Source organism: Talpa occidentalis, unplaced genomic scaffold (genome assembly GCF_014898055.3).
Source record: "Talpa occidentalis isolate TD23 unplaced genomic scaffold, MPIMG_talOcc4v2.1 talOcc4.84, whole genome shotgun sequence".
NCBI lineage: Eukaryota > Metazoa > Chordata > Mammalia > Eulipotyphla > Talpidae > Talpa > Talpa occidentalis.
Window position 1 is genome coordinate 35,173 of NW_023605239.1, and position 12,823 is coordinate 47,995.

Here is a 12,823-nt window from a genome sequence, read left to right on the forward strand (position 1 = left end):
CATGGAATTTATTACATACCTCTCTGGACTCTCCGGTTGTTGAAAGTTTCGGCTAATGATTCTCTCTTCCAAAGTCTGCAGAGGCTCAATGGCTCAGCCCACAAGAGAATGAAGTTTTGCTGCCAGTTGCTGCAAGTTGGTTTAAATAGGTTGTCAAGATGCTGTAGCTGTGACCAAACCCCTAGCAGGAGAAGGTGGGGCAGCACAGGGCACGTAAGCATGCTCATGTGCTTCCAGGTGGATACCTCGTGGGAAGGCTATTTGCCACTTCTGGAGACAATGGAGGCTCTCTACTGTACTGCACAACATCGCAGTCCTAGAATCTGCCTCATGCAAGTAAAATCCACAAAACCATTCGTATTTTGAGGCTATATATATATTTGATTCTTATTATGACTCATATTTCTGGACACCTAAGGTACAGCAGGAAGATCTGAGTATCAAAATTTGGGTTCAGCTGTGACTGACACTTACAAGGTCTGAGCTAATTTATCTCCTTCTCTGAGCTTCAAGTTCTTTATCAGTAATGTGGATAAATAATATCCTCAGTGGAGATACTGGGGAATGAACTGAGATAATTATATGTAAAGGGCCTGGTGGAGATGCATGCACAGAACTGCGTATGCATATGGGGAGCACATTGTGGCAAAGGAGGACTCCATTTGAGGGGCCTCCCTGGTGGTGCAAGGGGTTAAACACAGCACTGTGAAGCAATCCACAGCCTCTGCAGCATGAGTTCAATCCCAGGCCAGGGAGCAACCCAATTGGTGCAGCTGACCTCTCCTGTCTCACCTGCTGCTCCCCTCAGCAGTGTATTTCAGTCAGTCTGCCTGTTCTGTACCTCACCTGTCTCTGGTGAATGCTCTCACCACCCCCACCCCCTGCACCTCTGGCCTGTGCCCCAGTTCTTATATGCATAAATAAATAAATCTTTTTTTTTTTAAAAAAGGAGGACTCCATTTGAAAGAATACCTCACAATTATAAGGGGACCCCAAGGAAGGGGCTCAGTGATTTCCAAGTATTTTTGTGTTACTGAAACCTTCTAGAGCATATTTGTCTTAAGTGAAATAAGTCAGACGGAAAAAGATAAATGCCACATGATTTCCCTTCTGTGGAAGATAAAGAAACAAAACAAATGAACAAACAAAGCAAAACTGAAAACAAACCCTTAGATTCTGACAACAGAATAGTGGTTACCATAGCAGAAGGAGGGTTAGGAGGAAAGAAGGGGAAGGAGGGAAGGAGGGTAAAACAGGTAATGGAGGTCAATTATAAGTGTAGGATGAAAACTAAATATTTGGGGCCTCCCCTGGTGGCGCAGCAGTTGAACGCTGGGCTGCAAAGCTGCCTGCAGCCTCTGCAGCGCTGGTTCGATCTGGCGGCGAGGGTCCCACATGGCGCGCAGACCTCCCCTGCCGTGCCCGCTGCTCCCCTCAGCAGTGTATTTCTTCAGTCTGTCTGTTCTGTTCCCCGCTCTGGCTCTGGTGAATTCTCTCACCCTCCCGCGCTTCTGACTGTACCCAGTGCTTGTGTAAATAAATAAATAAATTTAAGAAAAAAAAAAAAGAAAACTAAATATTTGGTGATCACAATGCAGTATATACAGATGCTGAAATATAAAGCTGCACACCTGAAGCTTAAAAAAAGAAACAAAATAAATGAACAAACAACACAAAAACAAAAACAAACATTATGAGAGAAAAATGGTGTTACCGGAGAGGAAGGAGGTTGGTGGGTGGGTAATATGGTAAAGAGGGTGAATCATACATGATGGATGGAAACTAGCTTTTTGGTGGGGATCATAATGTAGCATACAGAGAGGCTGAATCACAGTGCTGTGTACCTGAAACCTGTGTGATGCTATAAATCAATGTCACTTCAGTAACTTTTTTAAAAAGATGGAATGGTGGAAAGGACACAGCTGGAAGTTAGAAAATCAGTGTTCTAATCCTGATTCTGGTAACAACAGATCTAGATAAGTTTGGGCAATCATTTAATCTCTTTGTGTTTGTTTCCTCACCCACATAAAAAACAACATTCATACTTTCCCTTTCCAAAGCACAGTATTTTTTTTTTTTTTTTTTATTTTTTATTTATTTTTTTTTAATTTTATAGAGGCATGTTTATTTATTTATTTATTGTTTGTTTGTTTTGTTTATACATGCACTGGGTACAGTCAGAAGCACGGGAGGGTGAGAGAATTCACCAGAGCCAGAGCGGGGAGCAGAGCAGGCAGAAGGACCAAAGTACACTGCTGAGGGGAGCAGCGGGCGGCAAGAGTTCTGCGCGCCATGCGGGACCCTCCTCCGGTGGCCCAGGAGCAGCCGGGGATGGAACCGGCGCTGCAGAAGCTGCTGGCAGCTTCGCAGCCCAGCGCTCAACCGCTGCGCCACCGGGGAGGCCCAGCACAGTATTTTTAAAAAGATTTATTTTTATTTATTTATGCCTACAAGAACTGGGATGTAGGCCAGAGGTGCCAGGGGAGGGGGAGGGGATTCACCAGAGCAGGGAGCAGAACAGGCAGATTGACTGAAATACATTGCAAAGGGAGCAGCAGGTGAGACAGGCGAGGTCTGCTATGCCATGTGGATTAGCTCCCAGGCTGGGGATCAAACTGATGCTGCAGTGGCTGGTAATTGCTTGATAGTGCTGGGACTTTAACCCCTGAGCCACCAAGGAGGCCCCCAAAGCACAGTATTATTGTGAAGCATAAATAAGATGGGGAGCTATAAAAATACAAAGATAGGTAGATATAAAGCATGGTCAAAACCTTCAAAAACAATCCTGTCAACCTAGCAGTGCCTAACATGCTTTGGGAAGCTTATCTAAAAGTTTAATCCTTTTTTGCAGTTGACAAGATTGAATCATAACTGGCAATGCAGCTGCTGGACTTAACCAAATTAGTCAGTTCCTTGAGTTCTGTGCATGATCATTGAAAGGCAATGAGAAATAACATCAGGAGATAAGCAAAACTTACCTCTGGGTTTTCTGAATTTCCTGTGAGTTCACAGTTGAAGTTTCTAGAACCAGGGCCATGTCTTTGATAGCTACAATTGAGGGGCCTGTTTGGAGTCAAAGGCATGGAGGCCTAGCTCCCTGCTCTGACCTTAGCATACAGTAGAACACAGGTCAGAGAGCTTGGAAGTAAGGGAAGGGGTCACACTGGCAACTTTGGGAACCGTAAGACAAAGCCCCACCCTCAAAGCACTTATTACCCATACTTCAAGAGCAGCCCAGCAAGAAATACACTCACTTCAAGAGCAGTCCAGCAAGAAAGCCATTTTCTTTATCAGAATTTTGAATTCCCTTCCCATCCAAGAAAATACCTGTAGAAGAAAGTAAGGAAGATCCTTGTTTATATGTTTAATTTTTTTCTCTTTGCTTTTTTCTTCCATGACCCAGAATCTTGCAGACCTGCCCTGAGTGAACAGGGAGAAGCTTATGGAGCTTATGGAGCAAGCTTTTTGCTCTGAGAACCAAAGTTCTACCTCCTTTTATAGCAAAGGGCTACCTGGAATTTTCCTCCCACTTCTGAGTTGGCCTGAGCCTGAAAGCAAAAGCATCTGCCCGAAACTCTTCTATATGGACATGGGGACATGTGAACATAGATCTTTCCCCACAAATGCTATCTTTTGTATGGAGTCACTTCCTATGGGAGAAGCAGGGAGGCAGCAGGTGGATGGTAAAAATTAAGTTCTTCAAGTGCCTGGGACTTGGTCTGCCGAGCAGAAGGCACTATTGGCTATCCCAGTTCCAGGAACACAGCACCTTTTCCCCAACTTGCCCATGAACAATCTCATGCATCAGGAAGGATAGGAATCCACTGGAACTAACACAGACCTAGCATTTAAAGTTCCCAGGCAGATCCAAATCTAGGCTTTCCATACTGAGTCCATGTAGTCTATCCTTCTAGTAGTCTTTAGAATGAATTTCTTTCTTTTTTTTTCTTTTTTAAAGATTTATTTATTTATGCATACAAGAACTGGGGCACAGACCAGGTGTGTGTGTGTGGGGGGGTGAGAGGATTCACCAGAGACAGAGTGAGGAACAGAACAGGCAGATTGACTGAAATACACTGCTGAGGGAGCAGTGGGCGAGCCAGGAGAGGTCTGCTGTGCCACGTGGGTAGCTCCCTGGTCGGGAATCGAACTCGTGCCACAGAGGCTGTGGACAGCTTCATGGGTTGCGTCTCAACCTCTTGTGCCACCAGGGAGGCCCCAAGAATGGATTTCTTTTTAATGCTTGTGGATTCTACCTCAGAATCTTAGATTCCCTTTAAGAGAAACTTTAGATATACAGTAAACAAGTAGATAAAGGATTGCTTGTTTAATATTTTCAAGACACGAGTTATATCAGTTCATTAGAGAAAAAAACCAAACAGGGATGGTTTTCATTTGGGGGACATCTGGTCAGGAGACTGTAGGGGATCCCGATGTTCCAGGGAGTAGGTACTACTATTCTTCTAGCATTTATTCAAACTTTGACCAGTGTGGCCAGAGGAGAGTACAGGTGGGCCAGTAGCCCAAGGACAGGAGGCTCCTTACGCAGGAGGGCTGCCTCACTTGTGAGTATAGGGCTGTCAGTATTGGGGTGGACACACACTCCTCATCCCCAAAAGTTTGTCCCTTGGCTGGCCCTCCTTCCTCTAATTGTTCTGTCCCTGTGATCTTTACTGCAAAGCAAACCATATGGTTTTGATTTTGGCTCCTTTGCTTATGAGCGTGTTTCATGTCTCTAGCAACAGGAAGCCCTCCAGCCTCTTTAAGCAGCTGTTTTGCTATCTACGAGGAGGCCAGCTTTTTTGGACTGTCTTACCAGCTAGACACAGCAGCCCAGTGGAGGCAATGTGCAATGTGGAGGAGGGACAGAACCTAGTCCTTCTGGAAGAGAAAGGGAAGGGAATTACTATGCAATAGAAGGGACTATACTAATCTCACAGATTGGTGCTATAGTCATATAGACTTAGATGAGTGTCAATGGGATTTGTTGGAAGAAATTCATTGTGGTAGTAGGGAAGGTGAAGGCAGTCACTTCTCAGTGATCAAAGCTACTTCTGTGTGAAAAGGGTGAAGGATGGTTACAGTTCTAAGGAAAACCTTAGTGATTTTGTTTATGTAATGCAGAAAGCATTGAGTCATTTGGGCTTATTTCGGGGTCTGGGCACATCCTGAGCTTTCCACCTGAAATGTATATTCAGCAGATCACTATATGGCCATTTCCTTCTTGTCCTCCAGATTTCAGCACCTTCTTTTCAGAGAAAGCTTACTTGACCAACCTCTAAGGTGCTCCTACTTCACTCCTTATCACATCACTATTCCCTTCCTAGAACACATCATTTTCTGAAAGTGCCTTAATTCATTATTTTTCTTTAGTCTAGTTAACCAACCATAACATAAGCTCCATGAAGGTATTTCATCCATCGTGCTCAATACTGTTATCCTCAGAGTCTAAAATAGTTCCCGTAGAAGAGCATGTATTCAATAAACATGTTCTGTATGAGGGAATAAATGAGTTAAGTGTTAGGGGTGGGACAGCGAGCCAAGGCAAGTCAGGTGAAAATCAGAATGGGATACATTCGGCCAGAAAGAATAGAAATGATGAGAAGAGGAAACTGGCACCGGTAACCAAATCTCCTGAGAAGTAGAAATAGAAAGTGAAAACTAAAACCAAAGTTTGTCTGATGCCTTCCAGCTTTCATTACATTCAACAAACATTTGTTAAATACATCTATGTACCCACACTATACTAACTCCTGCAAATGCAAAGATGAATGAAGTCGTAGGTTGAAGAGGATGGGAGGGTAAGTAAAGCTAGGAGTTGCTCTTCCCTGAGTCCTCAAGCCATTCACTGAATTCACCATCTAATATGAAATATCCAGCTACATGAAAGTAGGATGGGTCTATGAGGAATGTTAGTGACCTGCAGTAAGGGGAACATGTCAGAGGAAATTATAGAGGACATGACATTTGATAGGTCTGGAAAATAAATGAAGAGTTCATCAGGTAGAGAAGGAAAAGGGGATTCCAGGCAAGGAAATAGCACTAGCAAAGGTATAGAGGTATGGAAGTACTTATTTTTTTTGAAGATTTATTTTATTTATGCATACAATAACTGGGGTGTAGGCCATAGGTGCGGGGGTGAGAGGATTCACCAGAGACAGAGGGGAACAGAACAGGTAGATCTACTGAAGTACACGGCTGAGGGGAGCAGCAGGCGACACAGGAGAGGTCTGCTGTGCCATGTGGGTAGCTCCCTGGCTGGGGATGGAACTCTGGCCATCGCGGTCATAGCGCTGAGACCTAAAACCTAGGCCACCAGGGAGGCCCACATTTACGTTTTTTAAGGAGATTTGTTGAATCAAGTGAAATGGTCCTGTGACTTCCTGGCTCTTTACCACGTCTCATCTTCGACTTCATGTCAATCATGTCACATACACACACACACACACACACACAAAAGAAGAAAAAAGGAAATCAACAGATTTTTGCTTTAAAAATCAGCCCAGGGTCACACAGGTGAGACTGCAAGACTGTTTTATCTAAAAAAGGTCAAAGAAAGAATTTCCTGAGACTGCCTCTGAACAAGATGTTGCCAAGGAGCACTGCTGTCTCTGAAGGCAACCAGGTTCTGCTTCCCCTCTTCCACAGACCTCTGGATGTTAAGAACCTCGAATGGGGATGACTATGTGCTTAAGGAGGTGAGCAAAGGCACTAAAATTTGGGAGCCTCATGCCCCATCTAGGCCTTAGAGAAAGGGTCCTAGGATAGACCACTGTCATGGACAAATGAACACCAAGTGTGGCAGAAACTAGAGATGTCTTCTCTCAAATACCTGTAAGCTCCTAAAAAGGATCACGATTGGATTCCCCCCACCCCCCACTGGTGAATGGGAGCCAAGGATATTTAATTTAGAAAACTAAATGAATATAACATTGTCACTACCTGTGTGTCCTGATTATAGTACCTATTTAATGTGTTTAACAATAGCCTTTCACACTTTCAAAAATGTATTTTTTCCTGATTCAAAGCCCCACCCCCCACCTTGATTTATTTAAGCTTATCTCTCAGGAGTTGGAGGCTAGATGTGTTTCACGATGTATGTGTGTGTGTGTGTGTGTGTGTGCACGCAGATGTGCCTCACACCCGAGCACAATTCAATCAAACTGAATTGGAGCCTTCATCAAAGGCAGTCATTCCCTGCAAGTAGGAGGAATGGGGGTTAGGCAGACTGGCACACAGAACCCGTACTGCTCAATTCTGGTGCTGTGAAACCGCAATGTGAAACTCATTCACAAATCTGCACTGCCCCCACGTGGCCACACAGACTCTGCTCTGCGCTTGGTTTGAGGAGCAGCTTATCTGGGTTGTATTGTCTCTTCCAGAGGGAGTTCTTTTTCTTTTTTTTTTTTTAATAGAGGCATGTTTTATTTATTTATTTGTTTGTTTGTTTGTTTTTGTTTATACAAGCACTGGGTACAGTCAGAGGCGCAGGAGGGTGAGAGAATTCACCAGAGCCAGAGCGGGGAGCAGAGCAGGCAGAAGGACCGAAGTACACTGCTGAGGGGAGCAGCGGGCGGCAGGAGAGGTCTGCGCGCCATGCGGGACCCTCGCCGGTGGCCAGGGATCGAACCGGCGCCGCAGAGGCCGCGGGCAGCTTCGCAACCCAGCGCTCAACCGCTGCGCCACGGGGAGGCCCCCCTTTTTTTTTTTAAGATTTATTTATTTATGCATACAAGAGCTGGGGTACAGGCCAGAGATGCGGGGGCGGGTGTGGGTGAGAGTATCCACCACAGATAGAGTGGGGAACAGAATAGGCAGACTGACTGAAATACACTGCTGAGGGGAGCAGCGGGCTAGACAGGAGAGGTGTGCCTTGCCATGTGGGCTGTGGATTGCTTCATAGTGAGGCGCTTAACCCCATGTGCCACCAGGGAGGCCCTCTTCCAGAGGGAGTTCTTTGGAGACCTAGTAGAAGAAAGACAAGTGGAGAAGCCAAGACCCACAATCACCAATTTGGATACTAGAATATTTAAGGGGTGTCTTTTTACAATTTCACTACATAATTGTGGTCACTACATAATTGTTGGCATAAATTTAAAATTGAAATATTCCTCAGTGGCACCTCTGGGAAGGAAGTGAGGTAAATACTCTGAGAAGTCACAAGAATTTCTTTCTTCAATCCTAGGTTACACTAGTAATACCAAAAGAACCTGTGCCTGAATCCAGACCCACTTCAGAGAATATTTACAATGTTCAGGCCATCAGTGAACTCCTAACTAACAGAGCCCAGCCTAGAAACTTTGGAGATGGCAGTGGATTTAATCTTACAGTGGAAAGAAGAATATGCTAAGTCATATGTCTGGGGGCCTCCCCGGTGGCGCAGTGGTTGAGCGCTGGGTTGCGAAGCTGCCCGCGGCCTCTGCGGTGCCGGTTCGATCCCCGGCTGCTCCCCGGCCACCAGAGGAGGGTCCCACATGGCGCGCAGACCTCTCCTGCCGCCCGCTGCTCCCTCAGCAGTGTACTTCGGTCCTTCTGCCTGCTCTGCTCTCTGCTCTGGCTCTGGTGAATTCTCTCACTATCCCGCGTTTCTGACTGTACCCAGTGCTTGTATAAACAAAACAAACAAACAAACAAACAAATAAATAAATAAAACATGCCTCTATTAAAAAAAATTATAAAAAAAAATAAATAAATAAAAAATAAAAAACTAAGTCATATGTCTGGCTTTTCTAGATGGCTGTTAAGAAACTAAGTACCTGTACCAGGAACATGACAATACCAGGCCCATATTATACTTATTTATTTATTTAAAGATTTATTTATTTATACAAGCACTGGGGTATAGGCCAGAAGTGCGGGAGGGTGAGAGAATTCACCAGAGACAGAGCAGGGAGCAGAACAGGCAGAAGGACCAAAGTACACTGCTGAGGGGGCCAGTGGGGGAGACGGGAGAGGTCTGCCTCACTATGTGGGAATCTCCCTGGCTGGGCAGGAATTGAACCGACACTGCAGAGGCTGCGGAGAGCTTCACAGCTGTGCTCAACCCACTGCGCCACCGGGAAGGCCCTACATAATTATTTATATGACTAACTCTTTGAAGTAGGAATCCTCTCTTATTCCTATGTATTTCCCATAGGTACCTACCAGGTTGTTTGATGCATTAAAGGTGCCATTAAATTGGTGTGAATTGACTCGATATACCAGAAAAAGAAACTGAAACCAGAAAAATGAAACTTAACATCACTAGAGAACAAGACTAGTCTGATAAAAGAAATAAAAGAAATAAAGTTGTGCAGATTTCTGTGCACCATACTTTGTTCACCTAGCTTTTTATCTGTGGGCTTTCACCATCTGTTAGAAAGTTATCATTGTATTCAAGAAGACTATGTGGGCCTCCCTGGTGGCACAGCGGTTGAGCGCTGGGTTGCGAAGCTGCCCGCGGCCTCTGTGGTGCCGGTTCGATCCCCGGCTGCTCCCCGGCCACCGGAGGAGGGTCCCACATGGCGCGCAGACCTCTCCTGCCGCCCGCTGCTCCCCTCAGCAGTGTACTTCGGTCCTTCTGTCTGCTCTGCTCCCCGCTCTGGCTCTGGTGAATTCTTTCACCCTCCCATGCTTCTGACTGTACCCAGGGCATGTATAAACAAAACAAACAAACAAACAAATAAATAAATAAAAAACATGGCTCTAACCAAAAAAAAAAAAAAAAAAAAGAGGGGAGCAGCAGGCTCCCAGATAGAAGACTATCTGGGAATATATTATTGGTAGCATAACTTCTAAGGTGCTGACAGGAATAGTCTTGTTCCTGAAGCCACGGCTAGTTACCAGGAAGTGATAAGACTTCTTTCCCACCCTGTAGGATGGGTATAGGCAACATCATGCCACTTTCCATTCGGTACCACCAAATGGCTGGAAATTTATCTCAAATTTCCTCTGCCTAGGAAGAGTGTTATTGCTTCGGTAGGTTTGTTTCCCACTCAATTGTTAAGCCCTCTGTGTTTTGTTCCCTTTCTTTGTCACCTGAAATATGCCCATTTTTTTCTCTTTTTTTCATATATAGATTCCTTTTCTCACCATAGAATGGGGGTTGTTCGCATGTGTGTGATCTAACTCTTGGGGTCCCTGAGAACCTATCAGTAGGTACATGAGGTCAAAATGATTTTCAAAATAATGCTAAAACATTATTTGTCTTTTTCACTCTGATTCTCTTACAAGTGGAATTTTCCATATACTATATAACATGTGCTATCACAACAGGCTAAATAGAGAAGCAGACATGAGAATCCAGTTGTCTTCTTTTTTTTTTTTAAGATTTATTTTACTTATACAAGAACTGGGGTACAGGCCAGATGTGCGGGAGGGTGAGAGGATTCACCAGAGACAGAGCGGGGAACAGAACAGCCAGAATGACCGAAATACACTGCTGAGGGGAGCAGAAGATGAGACACGAGAGGTCTGCTGCGCCATGTGGGATTCTCGCCAGCCTGCCGGGATCGAATCTGCACTGCAGAGGCTGCGGACAGCTTCACAGCGCTGCGCTCAACCACCTGCGCTCAACTATAGGAGGCCCCAGTAGTTATATTAAAGAGCAGGTTTATTAGAAAAGGGATAGGACAGTAAAAGACACTTGCATAGATACAAGCATGCAGAAAGAGCTGCTCCAAAAGGGACAGGTTTGCTAAGAGAGGCCTGCAAGGTTGCAGGTGGGCAGCATTGAGGAGAGCTGCCTTCACTGAGGGAGGTCAGTGAGAAGTCCCGGCATGGTACAGGTCATGGACAGGGGCAGGAAGGCTGCTGCCCTGCAGAGGGAGAGGGTTGGTGAAAAGAAGCACCTGCATGGTCACAGGTGGGCAGACAGAGTGCTGCTCCAGTTGTCTTTCATTAAGTCAAACATTAAAGCGATTCACAGAAAAGTACAACAATGCCAATCTTTTCATTACTATTTTGGGTTTTTTAAATCTTGGTTGCTTCCAAGATTATGCAATCATGAATAAAACTGCTATAGGGCCTCCCTGGTGGCACAAGGGATTAAGATGCAACTTATGAAGCTATCCACAGCCACTGCGGCACGAGTTCGATCCCTGGCAAGGGAGCTACCCATATGGCGCAGCAGACCTCTGGGGTATAGGACAGAGATTCAGGGGATGAGAGGCTTCACCAGAAACAGAGTGGGTAACGGACCAGGCAGACTGATTGAAATACACTGCTGAGAGGGCCTCCCCGGTGGCGCAGCGGTTGAGCGCTGGGTTGCGAAGCTGCCTGCAGCCTCTGTAGCGCTGGTTCGATTCCCAGCTGCTCCCCGGCCACCGGAGGAGGGTCCCACAGGCGCGCAGACCTCTCCTGCCACCCACTGCTCCCCTCAGCAGTGTACTTCAGTCCTTCTGCCTGCTCTGCTCCCTGCTCTGGCTCTGGTGAATTCTCTCACCCTCCTGCGCGCTTCTGACTGTACCCAGTGCTTGTATAAATAAATAAATAAATAAATCTTAAAAAAAAAAAAAAAAAAGAAATACATACACTGCTGGGAGCAGTGGGCAAGACAGGAGAGGTCTGCTGCACCATGTGGGTAGCTCCCTGGCATTGAACTTATGCCACAGAGACTGTGGATAGCTTCACAGTGCTGTCTTAACCCCTTGTGCCATGAGGGAGGCCCCGTAATTACTTTTGAAGCACCTATACAATATAGAGTAGTAGTTTGCGCAGGTGGCCCCATTAAAATAGAACGCTTATCTCATTTGGGCACAACTCGTCAATATTTTGCTTCCCAAAACCATCTAACTCTTATCTCCTACACCCGAGAGAAAGGCAATCAAAAGAAGAATCCAGTATTATGGTGTATGTGTGTGCGTGGGCGGGTGGGCGCACACGCGGGCACTGAAAGTGGTGAGGTAAGGGGTGAAGGTGAAGAAAAGACTGAAAATTATTATTTAAGGATGAGGGTATGAGAAAAGGTAAGCTGTCCCTAGAATATGAGTATACCTTTCAAATCAACATACTCTTTTCAGAGACTAGACTTTTTTTTCTTTCATAAAAGAGCAGCTAGTCAATCCTTGTACATTAAAAAAAATTATTTAATAGTAAAAACTCCACGTTATCCTGTGTTCCATCCATTCACCACACTTAACCCCAAAGGATTCTGATTTCTGCAAGCCTGAGGAGGTAGGACAAGCCCAGACAGCTTAGAAAGCAAGAAAAACCCTTCTTTTTGGGGACTGTGTTTTTCCTTTAGTTCCTGTCTGACTCAGCTACAGGAAGGAGAAGGAAATTGTCAATAGCTCAGTTACTCTACAGGAGGCACAAGACATTTGACAAATGTTTTCCTACCTTGAAGACAATCTGCTCACTCCTCAAATGTTTTCCAGTCAAAGTGAATTTCCACATCCCTTTAAAAACTTGCAGCTTTTCTACAAGGGAGACAATTCGTACCAAGTTACATTGAAGAAAATGTTTAAATCATATATAATCAAATGTATCCGGAGAAAGGAATATAGCCTGTACTTTGAAGTGTTCTTTCTAGGCTTTCTTTCACTTGCAAAGAAATTTGACTCCATCCAAGTCTCCCCTCCAGATGTCTATGAGAAAGAAAGGGACGGCACAAAGACATTTTTCCAATGGTAATTCCCAGATGTGAGCTATATGAAATGATTAAATGCAGCCCTCCTGTCAAATTCCAGAACAATCCACACTCTGAGTTCTCTTGACACATGATTTTTTGCAGTTTGAGCAAAAGTAGTCCAAATTTAGGAGTATGTGACAAAATTCCATCCTTTCTACCATTGTCTCTTCTTGTCCTAAAATGACTTTATTCCACCAAGTCATACATGAATTC

General features: G+C 45.0%; 1 protein-coding gene across 2 annotated transcripts in view; it reads right to left on the reverse strand.

Moving 5' to 3' along the window:
* LOC119235046 (agouti-signaling protein-like) overlaps positions 1-12,366 on the reverse strand; it is a 24,519-nt gene extending 12,153 nt beyond the window's left edge. For both annotated transcript variants that reach the window (XM_054690790.1, XM_037498086.2), the window contains exons 1-3: positions 12,319-12,366; positions 3,255-3,327; positions 20-129 (exon numbers count right to left, since the gene is read on the reverse strand). The gene's annotated coding sequence lies outside the window, so the exon portion shown is untranslated. The remainder of the gene's footprint in view (positions 1-19; positions 130-3,254; positions 3,328-12,318) is intronic.
* Positions 12,367-12,823: the final 457 nt, after the last annotated feature.